We start from the raw sequence: 22,759 nt of genomic DNA, 5'->3' as shown, positions 1-22,759 counted from the left end.
TATGTCTGCACTAGAAACACAACTGCAGCACTACTGCAGCGTAAACACTTACCACAGCGATGGAAGGAGTCTTTCCATCACTGTAGTAAATCCACCTCTTTGAGGGGCGACAGCTGGGTCAACAGAAGAATTCTTCCGTTTGTCAGAATTCTTCTGAGGGTTTGTCGGCTTAGCTACATCTCTCCGGGATGTGAATTTTTCATAGCTAGAAAAATTATGTAGCTATGTACCTAGATCAACTGAACTTTCTAATGCAAACCAGCACTAAGATAGCTCACTGGAGGTTGATCAAAGGCACAAAAAGATGTTAAGCTCCCAGTTCTTCCTAGCTGCCTCACCTTTTTGCCTTTGAAATAGGGGCATTGTCAGGCTACCATTCACTGCACCAGATCCTCAGCTGGTGTAAATCAGTGCAGCTTCCCTGACTTCAGTTTACACTAGCTGAGGATCGCGCCCAATGATTCTTGTAAAACACTCTGAGGTCTGAGTGCATTTACAATAGAAAAGCAAAGTGACATGAGTGTGATGGATTCACTTATTTTGTTACCTCTGTAAAGTTTGGTTGCAAAAAGTGCTTCAGATTAAACAAAGCTAATCCAATTTAACGAACAGCCCCTTGGTGATAAAAGCAACAAAGAATCCTGTGGCACCTTATAGACTAACAGACTATAGCATGAGCTTTCGTGGGTGAATACCCACTTCTTGCATCCGAAGAAGTGGGTATTCACCCACGAAAGCTCATGCTACAAAACGTCTGTTAGTCTATAAGGTGCCACAGGATTCTTTGTTGCTTTTACAGATCCAGACTAACATGGCTCCCCCTCTGATACTTGGTGATAAAAGAATCACAGTTAAAGCACAGGATAGACATCTTGTCAATAGACGAGAAGGGTCCAAAAAATCAAGTGCTCCAAAGGAGAAAGCCATCATGAAAAATGAGCATTGGGTTTCTTCTGCACACAATACCTCAGTGAGTTGACACACATTCACCAAAGCAGCTCTCAGAGCACACTCTCATCACTAACTTATTCCTTCAAGGAGTGATAACTGAAAATTTCCAGTCAAAGCTTCATGAGAGAACAGCGGCAACGAAATACAGTTCAACTTAAAACCTATTAGAGAATATTGCCGTAACCCCCCCGGAGGGATGCCAAGTCGCACCATCAGCCTTTACCCTTCTGTCCCACCTGCAAATGTACATAATGCGTCTCAATCTCGCCCTTATTCCCTAGCTGGGCCTATCCACTCACGTTCAGCTGAATTGTTCTTCTGACTTTAGTCCTGCATCTTGGTGTCTTGTGATAGTGCCAAATAGCTGAGTAATGCAGACAAGATTTCATCCACAATGCTCTGCAGGAAGCTACAAATGCTCAGTGCCCATTTGACACCTTCTTTTCTTATCTCTCTTTCCCCTGTTTAAATAGGCCACATTTCCATACTTAAGTGGCAGATTGCCAGGTTTGTCAAGGTCAGTTTTATGCCATTTGACTGATGCAAACCTGCCTGAAAACTTGTTCTCACATGGTGGGTGCTGACCTAACTCTTGGCCAGCCCAAACGGTTCATGGTGTGGTCAAGAAGGAAGGGGAAGGGGTCGGAGATGGGTTCATGGTGGGACTGAGGAACAGGGGAGGGAAAGAGCACTGGTGTGTGAGGAGAGGGTGAGAGAGAGAGCTTGAGTGTGATTAGTGGAAGAGAAAGGGAGCATGAGGGAGAGACAGACAGACATGGATGGGGAGGAAGAGAGTGAATAGCCTTAAAATCCTTTGCAACGTTGGAGACTGCACCTGGCATTTCAGACCTTTCTGAAGAAAGAGTCCCTCTTCCTGCCACTGACATTTTTTTGGATTCCTCACAGCTCCTCAAACCCTCCCCATTCTCAGGTGCAGACCTGCTGCTAAGTTTATTTGTCTCTGTTCATAGACAGAGTGAGCGTTCTCCCCTCCCCCAGCCTCTGCATGGGATGTTGCTGAATTACAGTTGCAAGGGGCTACCCACTCCAAAGCACTAGAGGATGAAAATATCATTGATGTCTCAAATGGTCCCTTGAAATATGTGTTTACTACTTATGCTATACAATCTGTTCCACCTTCTATTTAGCTGTGACACTCTGGATACCTTTCCAGATGTGAAGAAGAGCTCTGTGTAGCTCAAAAACTTCTCTCTTTCACCAACAGAAGTTGGTCCAGTAAAGGATTTTACCTACCCACCTTGTCTCTCATATACTGGGACCAATATGACTACAACAACACTGCATACAATGATGTGTAGTGACAGCACCTAGAGGAGACCTCAACCAGGTAGGGCTCCATTATGCTAGTGTAACTCAATGGTCAGCAGGGATCCTAGTTTTTCTGTGATAAACCTCCCAAAAGAGCCAATTAGAAAACAGAAAAATCTGCATTTTTCCGTGATTAAAATGAAACACTGAACTTTAGTTTCCCTAGCCATAATGTATATAGGTATTGAACACTGTGTTTTATTGATAATGCTGGAATGAGCCAGTCGCAGTGCATACATGGGGAGGGTCACTATTGTCCTGGTTGTCACGGCAATGGCTGCCTTTGATAATTGATTTCTCCAAGATAACCATAACGTAATTATACAGCAGGGTCCCAGGAAGGACTGTAATGAAAGCAGACTACTGTGCTCCCTTGGGTTTGCCCTGGGCTAAGTTACACCGATTCTTTTAAAAGGGGCATACTTCGCTACTTTCCTCCCAAAAGGTCACAAGAAATTAAAATGCAAAATTCCGGCTCCTTTCTATGTAGATTGTTTATTTGTTTCTTACAAGTTGGGATGGGAGGGAGGCCGGCGGGGTTATGTCTTTCTGAATATTTACCTTTATTAAAAAGTGGGAAATTCTAGAGCTGAGTCCCTGCTCTGTTTTCCATTACACAATTTAAAAAAAACGTGATTTAGAAGTTGCAGTAAAATGTATCTATTTTTAGCCCAAGGCTGCACATGCTTATTTAAACAGCACATATATAAAATTTTCTTTTTATTAAAAACTAAAGGAATTTCATAAACAAAAAATTCATTTCAGATTAGTTCAAGTTGCTCTCATCAATAAACCACACCATAAAATTTAGGAAATACAAAATTAAAGATTAAAACAAAACACAAACAATATTCCCAACTTGGATTTTAGTTCTCAAAGTTGATAGTACTCATTTTGACAATTACAGATATCTGCCTCCTTTTTGACGTGATGGAGATACAATTAATTTACCAGATAGTTTCATAGTGTTGGGTAACTTTCTAGCACTATTCAAGCAATAAAAGCTGTATTTATTTTATATTTTCGTCTCTCTTTATTTGTTATTAACCTGCCAGGTGGCTAGCCAGTCTAGCTAATTTCTAGTTCATGGCTGGCTTCTCTCCTGAGACATCCAAAGAGGGTGATGTGGACAAATCATACATAAATGTTGTAAGAATTAATCCCCAAAATTAATTTCATAGAGGCCTCCGAACACTAGTTACATGATAACATCTTTCAGTTATTAATGACCTGGATCGATCTTGTACCAATGTCCTAAGAGTGAAAGTTTCTGTATTCCATTATTATTTCCCTTTATCCAATTATCATTCCCCTGAGCCATCCAGCCTTTCACAAGAGCATAAATTCTGCCCAGTCAGTTTATGGCATTCTGCAGACAGAAGTACAGAAAGGAGATTGTATTTTGTCTGTTGGGAATTGCCTACCATAAGAATTTACACTAATCTGTATCATAATCATTCTAATTTACACCTCCGACCAGCTCCTGATTACTTGTAAAACCTCCAGTCATATTACTCATCCACTTTAAATAACTTTAATTTCAGCTTGTAGACACAGAGGTTGCATGTCTGTAATAGAGGTTCCAGATTTTTAATGAAAATGCTTTTTGACATCATAACAGAATGCGATTTTTGGATAAGTAACAGGCTCACAAAGATCAGAAGTGTGTGGGAAGGGTCAGCAGTATACATGGCATACATGGTTATTGTAATTTCTCCAAACTCAGAATTCAATCAGATAATTTAGGCAGCAACTCCCCTGAGGATGAAACAACATTACTCTTTGATTTGTCCTTGGGCTGAAAGAAGCAATCACAATTTGTTGCTGTGAAGAAACTCATTATAAGATGGAAGACATTTTAAAAAAAAGTAGATACAATGAAAGGACGGTTTGTTTGCTCTCATTAATAGTAAATAGAAATGTTGGTTTCAAAAGAAACAGTTAATAGCAGCACAGAATTGTAGTCAGGACCAAATATAATTGCTAATACAGTGCTAACTTCCCTTTTATTTTAATTCCTTAGCTTGAGTCTTAGGACTGGAATCCTATTAGGCCTGCTTATTAATTTATTTATTTTTAGTCAGTGCCTGCCCAAGTATAATGTGGTTATTAGCCAGTGATAGAAATTAAAATGTGAATCTTTTTGCCAGAAACCATGTAACAAATGATGTTACATGAAACGCTGGGTTTCACTGCACTTTGAAAGCAGAATGTACTCAGTACAAATGAGAAAATTCTCCTCTCTTATAAGCAGACCTTTCCCCACGAGAGAACAGCTGTTTAACAATGATTACTCATGTTGGACTAAATACCTAGAAATGTACTGCGGCTTTAACAAGAGCTGTATTGAACTACCTACCACCCCAGTGAACTCAAGCACACAAGCCGCTGCAAACAAGCAATCCACTGACATTCCTCTGCCAAATTCTTTCTCCAGACTGATGACAGTGTCCATCGGAGTCACAGGGCCAGATCCCAAGCCCATTGACACCAGCAGGAGTCTTTCCACTTGCTTCAATGGACTTTGGATTAGGCCCAGAATAAACAATGAGCCTGAAATAGTGTCAAAAGACACCAGTGCTGCTGGAGTGTCATTTTGACAATGAGAGCACATTATGATCTCATTCCCTGCATGTGATATGGCAGAAATGGGCAAAGGGAACCCCCTGAAAAGAAGAAATATGGAGCGATATCAAAGTGGTGACTTGAAGTGCTTGAGTTTTCTTTTTAATCCTCCCCTGTGTCCCACGACCTGCCAGCCAAAGATAACCAGTTCAGGAGACTGTTTTTTGAAGGCAGCCTTTGGCCCAGAAATGAAAAAAAGAAACTGAGGAACCACATCTTATTTATGGGTAAAGGAAGAAGAGAGAAGGGAATGAGAGATCCCAAGAGATAAAGAAGAGAGAAGGGTAAAAATGGCTAAGTTTAAAGCTATCTATATTATGGGCCTGATGCTCCTCAGTCACAGCCAAGCTACTCCTGAATTCCACGCATGTCAGTGAAGCGAAAATCCCTTCCATGGGAAGCCTTTGGCCAGCAGCGAGACCATCACGTCCCTTGTGTTTTGGAGAGCATTATCTAGTGATTAGATCAGGGAACTGGAAGTTCTAATCCCAGCTCTGCAAGCGACCCTAATTAAGTTACATTCTTCTCTGACCCTCAAGTTCCTCCATCTAGGAGTGGGATATAACAATGCTTATGTATCATACATAAATGTTGTAAGAATTAATTTAAAGTGCTTTGATTTCCTCAGAGGAGAGAGGCTGTCAGTAGAAAGATGATGAGCTCAACATTTTAGCTCCCAACCCTTCTATTTATGAGAGAATTGCTCTTTCTGCCTGATTGGTTCTAGTCATGTTAATCACCCTTGAGAAGATCCTCCCCGTCTCTTGTCATGAGATAAATGGCTTTACAAGCACCCTGTGTGGAATCTTACTGACATATCAACCTTGTTCGTTGAGCAGGAGGACGAGCGACATGGCTTGTCCATTTTGTTGAATTAAGAATATTTTTCCTTGGGTAGTAAAATACACTCAGCTAGGCAGGTAGCCCTGTGTCACAGTAATGCCTGGCAACAAAGCCATTGATGTAGTAGTTTGTAATATCTGAGGCGACACATTTCTGCAGCAAAATTGAGGAACACTTGGACATACTGATTAAGAATGAAGAGCCAGACCGGGTCCCTTGCTATGTTCTTGCATAGGGAACTCAGGGGTGTAAGGAACAAATGTAGTCCTCTGTTTGGACTACCTGCTTTGTGAGTAGCAGCATAGCTGGGGATGCAGCTTTCATGGATCTGCTACGTCCCCTTCCTAAGTGGGCAGAGGTGGGGCATGATGGGGCCTTGACTCTTCCCCATCCTAGTACAGCGGAGCCAGCAGGCCAGGGAAGTAATCTATACTAGGGATAGGGCTGGTGCAGATCACTTCTCCCTCCACCAAGGGGTGGGGAACCAAAGATGAGACTGTGGTGCTCAGAGTCACAGGAGACTTCTCCTATTTATCTCCGGGGGGGCGGGGGAGGGGAATGGGGGGGATCTTAGCCTGTTATGAGGCACCAATGCAAATGAACCAGTTTTGATGACTGAAAGTTCACTCCACCAGAGTGTGTCTAGGATATCTGGACAGCTAGTAGTTAATCTGGAATTCTCCAGTGGCATCACATGGGATCGCATGGTACGGCCACAAATATTCAAGTGCACATCAGCAAATGTTTGCACAGGCCAGGCATAGTTTTTAGATCTTTTGAATCACTAACATACTCTGCGAAAGCCAGCATTGGGCTTATTCGTATTATCAACTTTATGTCAAGTTTGTGCATTATGATTAGCTGGCATGCAGTATTCTCCAAAAAGCAGAGCACTGACACTTCATAAAGTGATTCAGTTGTGACACTCGTCAAGGCAGTTTTGCTGGTAATTGCTGACATAACTACTCAAATTTTCTCAATTTTATGATCCTTACCAGGCAGTCATTGCTAATGTAATTGAACTGGCTTTGCCATTTTGAACAAGGTGATCCTTTTAACCTAGGAAAATCCACTATGGCAAATGATTTTATTGTGTTTTTTTAAATCATTTTTATTTCATCTCAGGATATTTCTTTACAACATTATTGACTTTTATCACATAGAAATTGATATGCACAAGCTTGGGTTTTGTTTTTTTTTAATAAACTCTTCTGCATCTTACTGATCAAGTACTGCCACACTGATCCTTATTGATTAAACAGGCCCTGAATTGGGAAAGGACTTAAGCCTGTATAACACGGTATCATATGTGTCCAATCCACAGGTGATGTGAGTCTATTACAACCCCACCACAAAACTTGGTTGTTTAGCTCAACCTGTAGAGCCGTCATGCATGGGCTTAACTCTAAGCCTGTGTTTTAGTCGCAATGACGTCAATGGGAATTAAGCACATGCTTAAAATGAAGAATGGGTCAAGGGGATGATTTGCTGAATCAGAGCCACAGCGATTTGAAAACATGGGCCCCCAAAAGGAGTTCTACTGATGTATTTAGAAATTACAAACAGTGCCTCGTCGGGAGTCGCATTTTGGGGTGGGGAAGCTGGGACACGTGGTGCCTGACTTCAGAAGGAGTCCTGGATAGTGGAGAATGAGTGTCTTGCATGGGCACAGCAGCACTGATATCTGTCACTGTCTATCCAGAACTGCATCCCCCAAGTGAAAAATCACAGCCCCTGTTTGGATTTGGTTTGCAATGTAAAACAATGGGACATGTAATTGCATCCTGCAGTGACGCAAGATCATCCTGGAGGTACTGGAAGATTTCATTAATGGAAAATCTGACTGTGCTTTTTTTATTAGGCAAGTACAGTCCTAATAGTGATAATGTGACCTTGAAAAATTGCTAAATCCATTTAGCACCTCTTTGGAGGAATTTAAATACTTCTCGTTCTAAATGAGGTTGCTTTGTGCTAGTGTTTTCGCTGACAGGTCATTCTTAGAACTGGGCTAGTGTGAATGTTTTGTGAAAAAAAAGCTGCTGTGATGTATTCATGGGCCCTATTCATGTTTTCTTTCTACTAAGTTCTAGTTCTCAGCAAGTTACCTTTAAAGCATCATGCAATGTGCCTCTCCCATGAAGCATACTGAAAGCTCATAGAGAAGGGTCTCTTAGAGTGCAATGGGACACTTAGGCTTGGTCAGTGCTTAAAATTTCTACCAGCATACGGCAGACCAGGGAGTGAAAAACCCCATGCCCCTGAGTGACATAGCTATATTGACAAAGCCCTTGGTGTAGACACAGCTGTGCCAACAAAAGAGTGCTTCTGTAGACTTAGCTAACATCTTTCGGGGAGGTGGTGCTCCTACTCTGACAGAAAAATATATTCTGTCGGTTTATGCTGCATCTACTTTATGGGGTTATGCCAGCATGGTTGTGCTGGCATAGGCTCTGTAGTGTAGACACGGTCCTATGCAGTATGTTGTTTCAAAGAGTGGCTCCATTCTCTTTTCCCTTTCCTTCACCTATCCCCATTCCTTTGCTCAGCAGTGGGTTAACTATGTGCAACCCCAGCATTGGCTCATTCCCTGCATCCAGTAATTCTCTTCTTCATCCCATTCTTCTGAATGCCTCTGGAGTAAATCCAGAAGCTGTGAAGACTTCCTCTTCCACTACAAATTTATCCTCTCCTTTTTGGAGCCATCTGCTGGTGGATAGTGCACCTTTGTCATGGACTGACCATCATGTACCTCCTTTGCTTTGAGGTTGAGTGCACCTCTCCCAAGGGACATCTTGTATTGGTCAACTCTTGTAGATTAAGGAAGCCAGTGGATTTCCAGGTAAACTTCAGGGAGAACATTGTTAAACTGAATGGTCCCTTGTAGGAGTTTACAATGTACTTTTGTCCTCAACCTTTGCTTAAAGTTGGCTGTAAATGTCCTTTCTGCTGACAGTGTCCTCAGAAGTCATCCAGGCTCACAGATGACCTACAACAGGTGAAGCCAGAAGGAGAATGGTGAGAGTGCTGCTGCTGGAAGCTGCCTGTTGCATCTGACTGATTAGTGACAGATCATGTGCAGTGGCTGTGCAGGAGGTGAGGAACTGTTTCTTGCCAAATTGATACTATAGTCCAACTAAATATTCTGCCCCAAACCATAATCAATTATTTTCAAGGTGGGATTTAACCACAGTGATCTTGCATTAGAGTTAACAGATTTTCAAAGGTACCATTGATGTTGATATAACCCTTAGCAGAAGCTGATGTTCTAGGGTGTTTATACACTTTTCTAGAAGGAATAACAACAGGAAGGGTAAAAGGAGAAGTTAACTCCCTTCCCTTGATAAGACATAGGGGAGCTGACTCCCGATCAGGTTAATTAGGCTGTTGAAAAGTTTTCAGAGATGCTATTGGGAAAAGAGAGGAAAATTACCACCAAGATGATTTGAAGAGAGCAATCTTTTCATATTTACCCTCTCAGGCACCCTCCTCAATGAGAACCATCTAAGTAACTCTACAGCCTGCCTGTAAAAGGAGACAAGGAATCGAATTGGTATATTTATATATAACTCACTTGGGGAATTCTGACCATTTTAATGGGCTCTAATCTACCACATCGAGATGCACTAAGAAGGGACAACAGAGAAATATGTATCTTCCAAACTGTGTGCGATGGTAGACTCAAGATTGCATAGAGATGTGACTTAATGCATTTATGTCTGTGATATTCCATTTACTCAGAAAAAAGACGGAGTGCATGGGATAGTAATATACATTTAAAGGAAGAAGTTCAGATTTTTCCTTGTTATGGGGTTTTTTTACATGAAAAAGAACCATTTTAGAGGTATTAATACAAAATGTCAATAAATTCAGTCATAAAGGAGTAAAATAAACTCACAGAAGAACTAGGGCTGGAACTTTTCAAAATTGCAAAGAAAAGGGCAATTAGCTACCCAAATCTTACCAAAAGTTAATGTGCTTCCCCCCTAGAATCGTAGAGTTAAAGGCTAGATGGGACCACTAGATCATCTAGTCCAGGGGTTCTCAAACTGTGGGTCAGGACCCCTCAGGGTTTGGGAGGTTATTACATGGGGGGTTGTGGGCTGTCAGCCTCCACCCCAAACCTCGCTTTGCCTCCAGCATTTATAATGGTGTTAAATACATAAAAAAGTGTTTTTAATGTATAAGGGGGGGTCGCACTCAGAGGCTTGCTGTGTGAAAGGGGTCACCAGTACAAAAGCCTGAGAACCACTGATCTAGTCTGACCACTAGTAAATCATAATCCACCAACTCCAACCAGCACCCACACACTAACACCCACAATCAAAATTAGAACTAAGTATTTCAGCTCTCGGGGGACTAGACTATTATGTGCCAGTGGTTGAGAACAGGTTAGACAAGTGTACACCAGTGTCTGCAGGGAAATTATTAAATGAGCTATACCCAGATAACCCTAGTTTGTGACTCACACTCTATGATGACAAAAGGCAAAAAGCCCTCAAGGTCACTGCCAGTCTGACACAGGGGGAAATTCCTTCCCGACCCCACACATGGTTCTCAGTTAGACCCCGAGCATGTGAGCAAGAACCAGCCCGCCAAGCACCTGAGAGAGAGAATGCTCTGTGCCACCTCCAGGCAGCTGTTGCTATCCCTGATGCTTTAGAGGAAGGAGACTAAAAAAACACAAACAAAGCTAGAATGCATTGGGGGGAAATATCCCTTTGTCATAAACAGATAGTTAAGGTTTAATGCCTCTTTTACCTGTAAAGGGTTAAAAAGTTCACCTACCTAGCTGACACCTGACCAGAGGAACCAATGGGGAGACAGGATGTCTCAAAAGGAAGGAGGGAAGTTCCCTTTGTCTTAGTCAGTTTCAGTTTGGCCAGAGTGGAAAAGATCAAGGAACCAGAATCTTATCAGAGTAGTGAGTATTAGAAACGAATAAATAGGTTTATGTTTATTTTCTTTTGTGACTTTGTCTTTGTGCAATTAGAGGAATAATCAAATTGGGGACTCTTTTGTGTACTAAGTTTTTGCCCAGGGGAACATCCTCTGTGTTTTGAATCTGTTGTCTGTGAGAGGAGCTGGTATGCTAATCTCTCCCAGAGGTTTTTTTCTTTTACTTTTCTTTTCTTTAAAAGCCTTTTTTTAAGAACCTGATTGATTTTCCTTGTTTTTAGATCCAAGGGGATTGGATCTGGACTCACCAGGGATTGGAGGGGGAAGAAGGCGGGTGGGGAATGAGTAACTCTTCTTTGTTTTAAGATCCAAGGGGTTTGGATCAGTGTTCACCAGGGAATTGGTGGAGGAGTCTCTCAAGGCTACCCAGGGAGGGAAAGGTTTTTTTGGGGGAAGACAGAGTTTCCCAAATGACTCAAATATTTGGGTGGTGGCAGCATATAAGCTGGTAGTTAAGCTTAGGGTTTCTCATGCAGGTCCCCACATCTGTACCCTAAAGTTCAGAGTAGGGGTGGAACCTATGACACCCTTCCTGACCCCTGCAGGAGGCGCCTGGAGCGCTGAAGAATGAGCTTTTAGGAACATAGGACATAAATTGTAAATGAGTCCCAGGACTGCTGAGACCTACCTCTGACCATCACAAGCAACCCCATTGAACAGTCACATTCATAAATTTGTCCATCTCTCTCTTAAAACGTATTAAGTTGTTTGCCCCACAACTCCGAGTGGAAGGCTGTTCCAGAAGCTCATCTCTGATGGTTAAAAACCTTCTTCTCTCTTTGAAAGTCCCAGGCCATAAAGCTAAGTAAAAGCAAACTAGCAGTAAATATGAATGAAGAAAGGGAGACTAGAAAAGAACAAAGATAGAAAGCTGGCTAGATAGTCGGGCTCAACGGGTAGTGATCAACGGCTCCATGTCTAGTTGGCAGCCAGTTTCAAGTGGAGTGCCCCAGGGGTCGGTCCTGGGGCCGGTTTTGTTCAATATCTTCATTAATGATCTGGAGGATGGCGTGGACCGCACTCTCAGCAAGTTTGCCAATGACACTAAACTTGGAGGAGTGGTAGATACGCTGGAGGGTAGGGATAGGATACAGAGGGGCCTAGATAAATTAGAGGACTGGGCCAAAAGAAACCTGATGAGGTTCAACAAAGACAAGTGCAGAGTCCTGCACTTAGGACGGAAGAATCCCATTCACTGTTACAGACTAGGGACCGAATGGCTAGGCAGCAGTTCTGCAGAAAAGGACCTAGGGGTTACAGTGGACGAAGAGCTGAATATGAGTCAACAGTGTGCCCTGGTTGCCAAGAAGGCTAATGGCATTTTGGGCTGTATAAGTAGGGGCAATGCCAGCAGATCGAGGGATGTGATCATTCTCCTCTATTCGACTCTGGTGAGGCCTCATCTGGAGTACTGTGTCCAGTTTTGGGCCCCACACTACAAGAAGGATGTAGAAAAATTGGAAAGAGTCCAGCGAAGGGCAACAAAAATGATTAGGGGGCTGGAGCACATGACTTATGAGGAGAGGCTGAGGGAACTGGGATTGTTTAGTCTTCAGAAGAGAAGAATGAGGGGGGATTTGATAGCTGCTTTCAACTACCTGAAAGGGGGTTCCAAAGAGGATGGATCTAGACTGTTCTCAGTGGTAGCAGTTGACAGAACAAGGAGTAATGGTCTCAAGTTGCAGTGGGGGAGGTTTAGGTTGGATATTAGGAAAAGCTTTTTCACTCAGAGAGTGGTGAAGCACTGGAATGGGTTACCTAGAGAGGTGGTGGACTCTCCTTCCTTAGAGGTTTTTAAGGTCAGGCTTGACAAAGCCCAGGCTGGGATGATTTAGTTGGGAATTGGTCCTGCTTTGAGCAGGTGGTTGGACTAGATACCTCCTGAGGTTCCTTCCAACCCTGATATTCTATGATTCTATGAAAGAACAGAAGATATAAATGAGATGGAAATGGGTATGGAAATCTGAAATACACACGTTAGGTACAAATATGGCAGGAATGGACTCTTGGTATGTAATCAAATTATTCTTCATTGTTTTATCATGTATATTATATATTTCATACAGCTGGTTGAATTATTCATGTAAAGTAAGTTATCTGATGAATTCGTCTCCCTTTTTTTTCTGTTAATGAATTGCGTGTGTATCAGTCCTGATCTCTAGGAATGTATTTATAAGCGGTTTGCATGAAGTTCAGCCTGTGGGTATTTTCCTAACTGTTTGCTCTGAATGTTATTTGAGATGCATGAGCTATATGATGTTGTTTCTGCTCCTGGACAGGATAGCTAATGCTACTTGCAAGCCAGGCTCTCACCAGCTGGCATTGTATGCCCCTCTGCTGGTAGTTAGGCCAGCTAGAGATCAATGAGCCTCTCACAGCTGTGGTCAAAAGGGGTGACTGTTTTAACTCAGGCAGTAGCAGCTCCTGTATGAAGATTCAGAGGTCACAGGTTTGAAACCCACCCCCCCCACTGCAGATATTCCCCCTCAGTGATGTCCCTGGGTTCTGAGCGGTGTTAACCTCACCCTCATTCCTCCATTCGCTTCTTTGTTATACTGATGTTTATGTAGTGTACTGTATTGCATTGGGCTATCAGCTCATCAGGGAAAACCCATCTTTGTAGAGCACTTAACGCAGTAGGGCACCAGTCTTGATTCTAGGCGCTACCAGAATACAAATAACATACAACTAATAATAACAAATGATGGCCAGTGAATGGGGACCAACACCCTACTGCTACAAATTTTCAAGTGAACACTTGTTTATGCTAAAACTTGTGAAGATCTTGGGATTTTCTCTATGGTTCACAGACTTGTGAAGAATGAATAACAAAACCCTGTGGTTCAAATGGCTAGTCCTGAAAATCTCCTTTGTTTTCTAAAATATCAACAATTTCAGTGCTTGGAAATTAATTTGGATTTTCCTAGAAATCACCCAGTCTCCTTGCCTATGTGTCACCTGTCCCCAACTCCTGGATGTTAAGGAGGCCTGGGAATCCTGTCTGATCCGAATCTAGTTAGGCTGGTAGGCAAGACACCTTTTAGACCTTTATCATGGAATTGCTAAGGGACTCAGAGTTTTCACCTCTGTGGCATCTCGGCACCCTCCTTGCCACCTTGCAGAGTAGAACTGCAGGAGTGTTACTGTCAAGGTTTCCTTCTGCACCTGCAGATAAGTGAGGAGGATCTGTGCCTCTGAGAATAACAACATAGTACTGAAAATTATGAATAGTCCCAAAACCTTGATGGGGCAAGCAGGCTTGATCCAAATCCTATTGAAATCAATTGAAGTCTTTCCATCAGCTTCAGTGTGAATTGGATCAGTCCCCAAATGCTCACCCTTAACCTGGTTGTTTTATCTGCAGTCTTTTTATAGCGCTTGCACTGCTTACATGTCCCACTCTTCAGCAATTTCTTAAGGATCCTAATTGGCTGTGTTTTTTCTTTGTCTCGGAGAGCTGTTCTGCTATGCACAACTCCAAAGCAAATATATCCGCATAATAAGAGAGTTCTAGGATGTTCTATCAGAAGCAGTAGGTAGCAATTTTCAGTTTTTATCAACAAAAAATATACTTGTATGTGAATCTTTTATGCTCCCATAAATGTGATTTGGTGCTTGTGCTGTGCTTCACTCTAATTGCACCTCTGTCTTTTGTGTTTAAAACAACCTAAAACTATTGGTAAGAGCAAAATACTTTGTCTCATGAAAAGCCTTAATTACAGCATTTCACAATTGTATTTGTTGGACTGTATTTGCCTTCCTTTCATAGCATAATACTCCGTTTTATCAAGTAATCATCCTACCTGCTTTTTTTCCCTCTCGCTCTAATTTCACATATTCATCCAAAGCTTTTTTTAAATGAACCTTCAGATGATGCAGCTGCATTTCCATCCAACTAAACCTCTATCAGAAAACATTCCTTGTAAAGCCCTTCCTTCCCACAACTAATTGCAAAACTCATTAACACATGAGGTCCGGTTTTGACTCTCAGTTATGTCAGTGTAAACTTACAGTAACTCCACTGATTTTCATGAAATTACTCGTGGTTTACACAGAATAACAGAGAACAATTTGGCCCACTAGGCTCCAAACTAGAGTTGTCAGGTGATATTGTTTAGAGTCTTGATTGCCGGAGGCATTGGGAATGAGATACTGAGCCTTTTACCCCTAGGTCAACAGTATTTCTTTTCTACTCCAGGTCAGTAGTGACTCATATTTGCTACCATTTGCTGGTTCTGCTGTGGCTTATGTGAAATCAACCTGCCATGTTGCTTGTGTGAGATACCGTACCTATTTGTTCTACTTGTGCAAATCAACACCTTACTGTGTATAAAATTTAATCTTATTTCATTAAATTCAATAAATAGCAGATATGTTTCATGCTGGGCAGGATTTTCTAAAGAGCTTAAAGCCCAGGTCCTCAAAGACATGTAGGTACCTAACTTCGTTGAAATCAAATGAGAGTTAGGGGCCCAAATATATTTGAGGATCTGGACTGAAGCAACTTGGGGCACAATTCCCATTGACTTTCAAGGAGACTCATGCTCCTCAACCCTTTTAGAGTTAGATCCACACAGGTGACTTAGATCCAGCATTGCAATGCCTAATTTTTAGGCACTTTGTAGAATCCACAGCCTCAAGTTAGGCCCCCAGGCTCCCCATACAATGCATGGGGAGAGATAGGTGCCTACAAATGGGATTCACAGAAGCCAGTGAGCTGATACCCGAGCTACCTAAGCTGGCCAATCAGAAATGCTGAGGAAAGGGATGTGGCCTAAACCGCACCTCTCAAAGTGAGGTGTGAGAAAGGTTACTGTGCTATTTATCTGTAAAACCAACCCATCTGTTATGCCATTTCCTTGCAAGTGGGACACAACCATTCCCTAAGACGGTGCATTTCCATTAAGTCTATAACAGTCCAGTCACAAATCAGTAGGGCACCAATGCAAGGGACACATGGATTAAGTTATATATACATATGCATGGCAGGGGTCAACACCACCATGTTGCACGACAGACACTTGACAAAATTACTGGATTTTGTGATGGACATTGGGGGTGGGGGGCTCCAGGCTGAGGCAAGGGGTTGGGGTGTGGGAAGGGGTATGGGCTCGGGGCTGGGGGGTGCGGGTTCCAGATTGGGGCCAGACATGAGGGGCTCAGGATTTGGGAGAGGGTTCCGGGCTGGAGCAGGGTGCTGGGGGTTCAGGGTCTGGGGTAGGGCTGGGGATGAGGGATTTGGCGGGCGGGAGGGGGGCAAGGGGTTGGGGAGTGGGAGGGGGTCAGGGGTGCACGCTCCGGGCAGCACTTACCTCAAGCAGTTCCTGGAAGCAGCAGCATGTCCCCCATCCGGCTCCTACATGGAGGTGCAGCCAGGCAGCTCTGCGCACTGCTGTCTGTCCGCAGGAGCCTCCCCTGCAGCTCTCATCGCTGCGATTCCCAGCCAATGGATTGGTAGCCATTGAGTCACCGCTCGGGGTGCCTGCAGAGCTGCCTGCCTGCACCTCCACTAGCCACAGCAGGGACAGGGGGCTGTCTTGGGTGAGCACCCCCACGGACCTAACATTTTTATCCTGGGCACTTATGTCCGTGTATGGACATGTTGCCGACCTCTGACACGCGGCCTGCTACAAAAGCAAATGGTTGGCCAGACCTTCAGATTAGGTACAGAACTGTATGTCTACTTGACGTTTTCAGGGGGACATTTTTAGTGTGGCACCCGAGTACACTGCGCTGTAGAGGGGTGATTCCCAGCTGACATAGGCATACGTGCGCTAGCTCTCACTGAGCCGGGGCACTAAAATAGTAGTGTGGCCAGGGTAGCAGGTAGCAGTGGCTAGCTGCCATGAGTACAGATTTGCCTGAACTCTGTGGGTAGGACCTGGGTGGCTAGCCCAAAGTACTGCTGCCCAAGCTACTGCAGCCGCACTGCCATTTTTAGCACACTAGATCAGATGAGAGCTAGCGTGAGTAGGCCTATGCAAGCTGGGAATCACATTGCTAGCTCTTAGTGTTGGAGGTAGCTTAAATCCCTCAGCCCGTCATTGAAAATGTACCCCTTCAGTTCATGTTTTACCTCTTTCCTTAGGTGGCTGCTGAGTGAACACAGATAGCACATTCGGACCAATTTGCCTCATATAAGACTAGGTAGGTATGATTTTGTAATTAGCTGTAATGTAATGAAATCTGGCTTATCGTTTATCATGATTAGCCTAATATTCTAGTTAATGAGTTTTAAAACGTTGCTAGAAAGTAGCATGTGTATTCCATGCATAGCAGGATATCCATGAATCCCAATAAGCAATAGCAAGATTGTAATAATGTCTTGTATTTACATAGCACCTTTGATCCCAGTACTCTTCACACTGTACCTACCTATTGGAATCATCATCTCACTAACCTTGGATGCTGTACTCAACTCAGGCCTGGTGTTTCAGAGAACGCCGGCAGCAGGAATGTTTTTTCTTCTCCACATATCAGATATAGGCCCTGATCCAAACCCCATTGAATTCAGTGGAAAGACTTTCACTGACTTCATAAGAATGGCTATACAGGGTTAGACAAATGGTCCTACTAGCCTACTATCCTGTCTTCTGACAATGGCTGCTGCCAGATGCTTCAGAGGGAATGAACAGAACAGGGCAATTTATCGAGTGATCCATCCCCTGGCATCCAGTCCCAGCTTGTGGTAGTTAGAAGTTTACAGACACCCAAAGCCTGGGGTTGTGTCCTTAACCACCTTGGCTAATAGCCATTGATGGACCTATCTTCCATGAACTTATCTCATTCTTTTTTGAACCCACTTATGTTATTGGCCTTCAAAACATCCCTGGTGTGTTGTGTGAAGAAGTTCCTAATGTTTGTTTTAAACCTGCTGCTTATTAATTTCATTGGGTGACCCCTGGTTCTTGTGTGGGTGAAGGGGTAAAGAACACTTTCTCCACACCAGTCATGATTTTATAGATCTATAGCATATTCCCCCTTAGTTGTCTCTTTTCTAAGATGAACAGTCAAAGTCATTTTAATCTCTCCTCATATGGAAGCTGTTCCATACCCCTAGTCATTTTTGTTGCCCTTCTCTGTACTTTTTCCAACTCTGATGTATCATTTTTGAGATTGGGTGGCCAGAACTGGACACGGTATTCAAGGTATGAGCATACCATGGATTTATATAGTGGCAATATGATATTTTTCTGTCTTATTTTCTATCCCTTTTCTAATAGTTCCTAATGTTTGGTTAATTATTTGCCTGCTGCTAGCAGACGTTTTCAGAGAATATCTGCGGTGACTCCAAGATCTTTCTTGTTGGTAATAGCTAATTCAAACCCCATCGGTTAGCATGTAGAATTGGGATTATGTTTTCCAGTGTGAATTACTTTGCATTTATCAACACTGAATTTCTTCTGACATTTTGTTGCCCAGTCACCCAGTTTTGTGAGATCCCTTTGTAACACTTCATAGCCTGTTTTGGACTTAGAAAATTATTCAAGATAGATATAGTCTACAGACTTTGCCACCTCACTCTTTACTTCCTGTTCCAGATAATTTATGATTATGGCAAATAGCACACATCCTGGAGGGACCTTCCTATTTACCTCTCTCCACTGCCAAAACTGTCCATTTATTCCTAGTCATTGTTTCCTATCTTTTAACTAGTTACTGATCCATAAGAGGATCCCCATCTTATTCCATGACTGCTTAGTTTGCTTAAGAGCCTTTGGTGAGGGACCTCCTCAAAGGATTTCTGAAACTCCACTGGATCACCCTTGTTTGTTGACCACCCCCCTCAAAAAATTGGTGAGGCTTGATTTCCCTTTAGAAATCCCATGTTGACTCTTCCCCAGCACAGTGTATTCATTTATGTGTCTGTTAATTCTGTTCTTCACTATTTTCAACCAGTTTGCCCGATACTGAAGTAAGACTTATCGTCCTGTAATTGCCAGGATCGTTTCTGGAAGCTTTTTTAAAAATAGGTATTACATTAGCTATCCACTGTCATATGGTACAGAGGCTGATTTAAATGATAGGTTAATAGTTCTGCAATTTCATATTTGAGTTCCTTCAGAACTCTTGGGTGAACTCCATCTGGCCCTGGTGACTTATTACTGTTTAATTTATCAATTTGTTCCAAAACCTCCTCTATTGATACCTTAGTCTGGGACAGTTCCTCCTATTTGTCACCTAAAAAGAGTGGCACAGGTATGGAAATCTCCCATCCATCTTCTGCAGTGAAGACTGATGCAGAACATTCATTTAGCTACTCTATAACAACCTTGTCATCCTTGAGTGCTCCTTCAGCACCTCGATCGCGCAGTGGCCCCACTGGTTGTTTGGCAGCTTCCTGCTTCCGGTGTATTTTTTTTGAAAAATGCTGTTAGTTTTTGTGTCTTTTGCTAGTTGCTCTTCAAATTCATTTTTGTCCTGCCTAATTATACCTTGACTCTTGACCTGCCAGAGTTTATGTTCCTTTCTGTTTTCCTCAGTAAATGGGAAATGGGCTTTGGAGCAGCCCACAGCTAAGGTAACAAGTATTCCCAAATTGCTTACGCACAATTTTGATGATTGTGATAATATTTTTGTTATTTTGAAAGCAAGTGCTTACTGTTAATTATGACAGTGATTACAGTATTCATCACATATTTGTGACATTGTTCTAACAGAGAAAATGGCAGAACCCATCTCACTGTTAATGAATCAGCATCCTAATTTGTGAGTGGCTCAGTCCTTAAAGAATTACTGGGGGAGAGCTCTTCTGAAATTGTGTGGTGTTGCTGCTTTCATACACCTACACAAGAGTCTACCAGGGAGAGTGGGTTCTGAGAAATTAATGAGAAAGTGAATGGCAGTAAGTGTATTGTTTAACTCCTCGGATATCACACTCCAAATCTAGTGTACACAGAACTGCATTATTAAAGTTCATGGTGATTAGAATCTGCACTCCCCCCACAAAAAAACAACAACCCACTTATTGGAGGACATACCGGGTATAACACTGATATTATGGTGAGAGGATGAGATGCTAGTGAGGTGTTTTAATAAATAAATAGTTGGTATGCTTACATATACATTTCTGAGAGGCAGTGTGGTCAGTAGAATACTGGACTAGCACTCCAGAGCAGAATGCTTCAAAGGAGTTAGGCACTGAAATTCCTAGTTTAGGTACCTAAATCCCAGTTTTGACTCCAACGCAATGCACAGAAGTCCTGCCTAACCCCTCTAGGCGCCTAAACTCACTCACAGCACCTACATCTTCAGGGTAAAAGTTCCCTAGCTGTCTGCCTCCGAGCATGTGCACTACTGTTGCCCTCTAGGTGACCAGGTGCCGATCTCCTAACTAACCACCACAGCGATCTACAAACTGGGGGAAGTTAGGTGTTTGGTCACATGCAGAGCCCAGTCTGGTATCCTGCTCAGAGAACACCTACTAGATTGGATCCTATTCAAAACCTGGCAGGAAAAGGCGGAGGAGGTCCTTCTAGCTTTTAGGCCACTGGTTTGGGCATTCTCCTGGGACACTGGAGACCCCTGTTCAATTCCCCCCTCTCTACTGTAACACAAAATAGTAATATTACCATGTGTACTTTAAAAAGCCAGAGAGTATTTTATGGTAGAGTTACAGCACATTGGAAATAGACTCCTTGGTAAGAAAAATGGGATTTCCCAATCTTCTAAAAATATGCTCCTCTTAACTTCACAGGCTTTATGCAAATTAGAAGGGGACAAAGGTTAGGTTGGCTGTAATTTGGATGGTTGAAAGGAGCTGAAGAAGGAATATATGGTAAATACCCCTTCCCTCAGTTTTCCTTTTTCTTTCCATTCCCTCTGTACGTGCCTCCTCCTAAAGACAGGGTATGAAGCCTCTCATGAAGGTGTTTTGGGAATAGTGGCAGGGAAGATCACCTGTGAGAGGCTTCTTGGTTAGTCTGAGTCGTTTGAACTTGCCCCAAGAAGAGAACAGGTAGGAGTTGGTTGACTCCCAGGACTGGTAAACCAAAACTGCACCACGTATCCCTTGAATGCCTTCACAAAGGTATTTGCATTGCTCCCAGTAAGTTTTCAGCTAGCTGGCTTCCCCAGCCATCATCCATTCCTGTGTATGCACAGCCTGAGTTTATTTTAGCTTTAGAAAAGCTCGGTTTAGCTCTCCTGTGTATAATGGTGCTTTTCTTCCTCCCCATTTGTTTTGAGGCATGCACACTTGATTTGGCTATAGACAAGATTAAAGATATGTTGATGACTCTCTTCTTAACCATGGAAAACAGCTGCAGGATATTTCTTATCCCACCTATAATGATTCCACCAAGGTATGAAGTCCTTTCTTGCATTGAATACTAATAATGACTAAACAAAATGTGTTGTCTTTTTGCTTGTTTTGGAAGCAACTTATGACTGTCAACTAAGGATGTAGCTGACATCTCTACTGTCACACTTCTCCTCCTTGCTAATGAAAATTCTGTGTTTAGCAGAGGTCTCCTGCATTTCCATATTGATAATCTCAGTCATGTAAATAATTTTACAATGTAAATGTCACAGTTCTTCCTGCATGATCTCTTTTCTCCTTTGCCACTGGAAATCTAACTAAGGAAATCATTCATCACGTTTATCAGGGGAAGGCCAAGGAAATATGAGGCTGTGTCCTGGCGATGTTTCCAGTTCATCAGTGACTATTATTGTTATTATTTATTATTATTTTGTTTATTTATTATTATTATCACAGTGCTTAGCAGCCCCAGTCAAGGACCAGAACTCCACTGGGATAGGTGACATACAAACACAGAGCAAAAAGAGTTTACAGTCTGACTAATCTAAGTGATAGCAGAACCTCAACAATTCAAGAGATTCTATTTAAATAGTATCAGAGGGGTAGCCGTGTCAGTCTGGATCTGTAAAAGCAGCAAAGAGTCCTGTGGCACTTTATAGACTAACAGACGTATTGGAGCATGAGCTTTCGTGGATGAATGCCCACTTCATCGGATGCATGCATGTATTCACCCACGAAAGCTCATGCTCCAATAAGTCTGTTAGCCTATAAGGTGCCACAGGACTCTGCTGCTTCTATTCAAATAATCACCCCACATTCTGGCTGTCTCTCCGAACCATGTCTATACTCTACTGACTTTCTGGATCTACAGAAGTGAGTTAGAATCAGAATAGACTGTTGTGGTACTACCTTCCTGCGCCTTGGCAGGGGGTTAGACTAGATGACCCTTGAGGTCTATTCTAAGCCTATGATTCTATACCTTTGGACTGTTCATACAGTAAGAGCAACCTTCCCATTTTATCTTTCTCTATCTTCCTTTGATCCTGGCTGTGACCAGAGGTGCAAACAAATAGCCAATGTCTCATTCAGGGAAGAATGTTTATATCGGTCAGGAGTGTAACTAGTTGCTTATGACTCATTTTCACAATCCAGGAAGTGCATGCATGAACTGTTTATTGAAACAGTGTCTCATGGTAACACTGAGGAAGATAAAGAATGGAAAATATCTTTGGAACTGAATGCAGTTAAACAGCTCACGACAGTTAAATTTGATATAAACCAATGTCCTGCAGGAAAGGTAAACCTAAAAATCAGGAATGAATTGGAGAAAGAAAAAAATCAAAGAAAAATTAGCACCTTAGAGGGGAGAGAAATTGCCAGCAAAATAGTTTTCAAAAATTAGGCAGAGGTTAAAATATAGATCATTAAACAAATAAACTAAGACTGTGTAAGGGGCCAAAGGCAAGTGGTTTAAGGCTGTGTTTTTTAAAGGCACCTGAAGAGTTACGTGCCCGAATCTTATCGTATAGAAAATCCCAGCCTTATAAAGAAATAAATCAAATTAGGAAATGAAAGGGTTAAAATAATTTTTAAAATTAGGCAAGGGTTAATTATTGATAATTAAAGGAGATGGAAAAAAGTAAGGCCTGAAATACCAAAGAGTGATGCAGCATCGATACCCGTGTCTCCAGGTAGCGTCTCCAGTTACACCAAAGGTAAATCAAGTTTATGGAAATTTCAGGAGTCATCCAACCCCTGGTAAAAGAGGCTGGAAGGAAACATCCCTGGAGCTTA

The 22,759-nt window shown here is 42.5% G+C and overlaps 1 long non-coding RNA gene across 1 annotated transcript in view; it reads left to right on the top strand.

Moving 5' to 3' along the window:
• The window catches only part of LOC120405695, a 183,795-nt gene extending 163,329 nt beyond the window's left edge, over nt 1-20,466 (top strand). Inside the window, exons 5-7 of the long non-coding RNA XR_005598784.1 lie at nt 8,702-8,841; nt 16,793-16,851; nt 20,402-20,466. This is a non-coding gene — a long non-coding RNA (uncharacterized LOC120405695). The remainder of the gene's footprint in view (nt 1-8,701; nt 8,842-16,792; nt 16,852-20,401) is intronic.
• The last annotated feature ends 2,293 nt before the right edge of the window (nt 20,467-22,759 follow it).

This window comes from Mauremys reevesii, linkage group 5 (assembly GCF_016161935.1).
Source record: "Mauremys reevesii isolate NIE-2019 linkage group 5, ASM1616193v1, whole genome shotgun sequence".
NCBI classification, from domain to species: domain Eukaryota; kingdom Metazoa; phylum Chordata; order Testudines; family Geoemydidae; genus Mauremys; species Mauremys reevesii.
The sequence above is the reverse complement of the archived record's forward strand: the minus strand, read 5'-3'. Positions and strand labels throughout refer to the sequence as shown.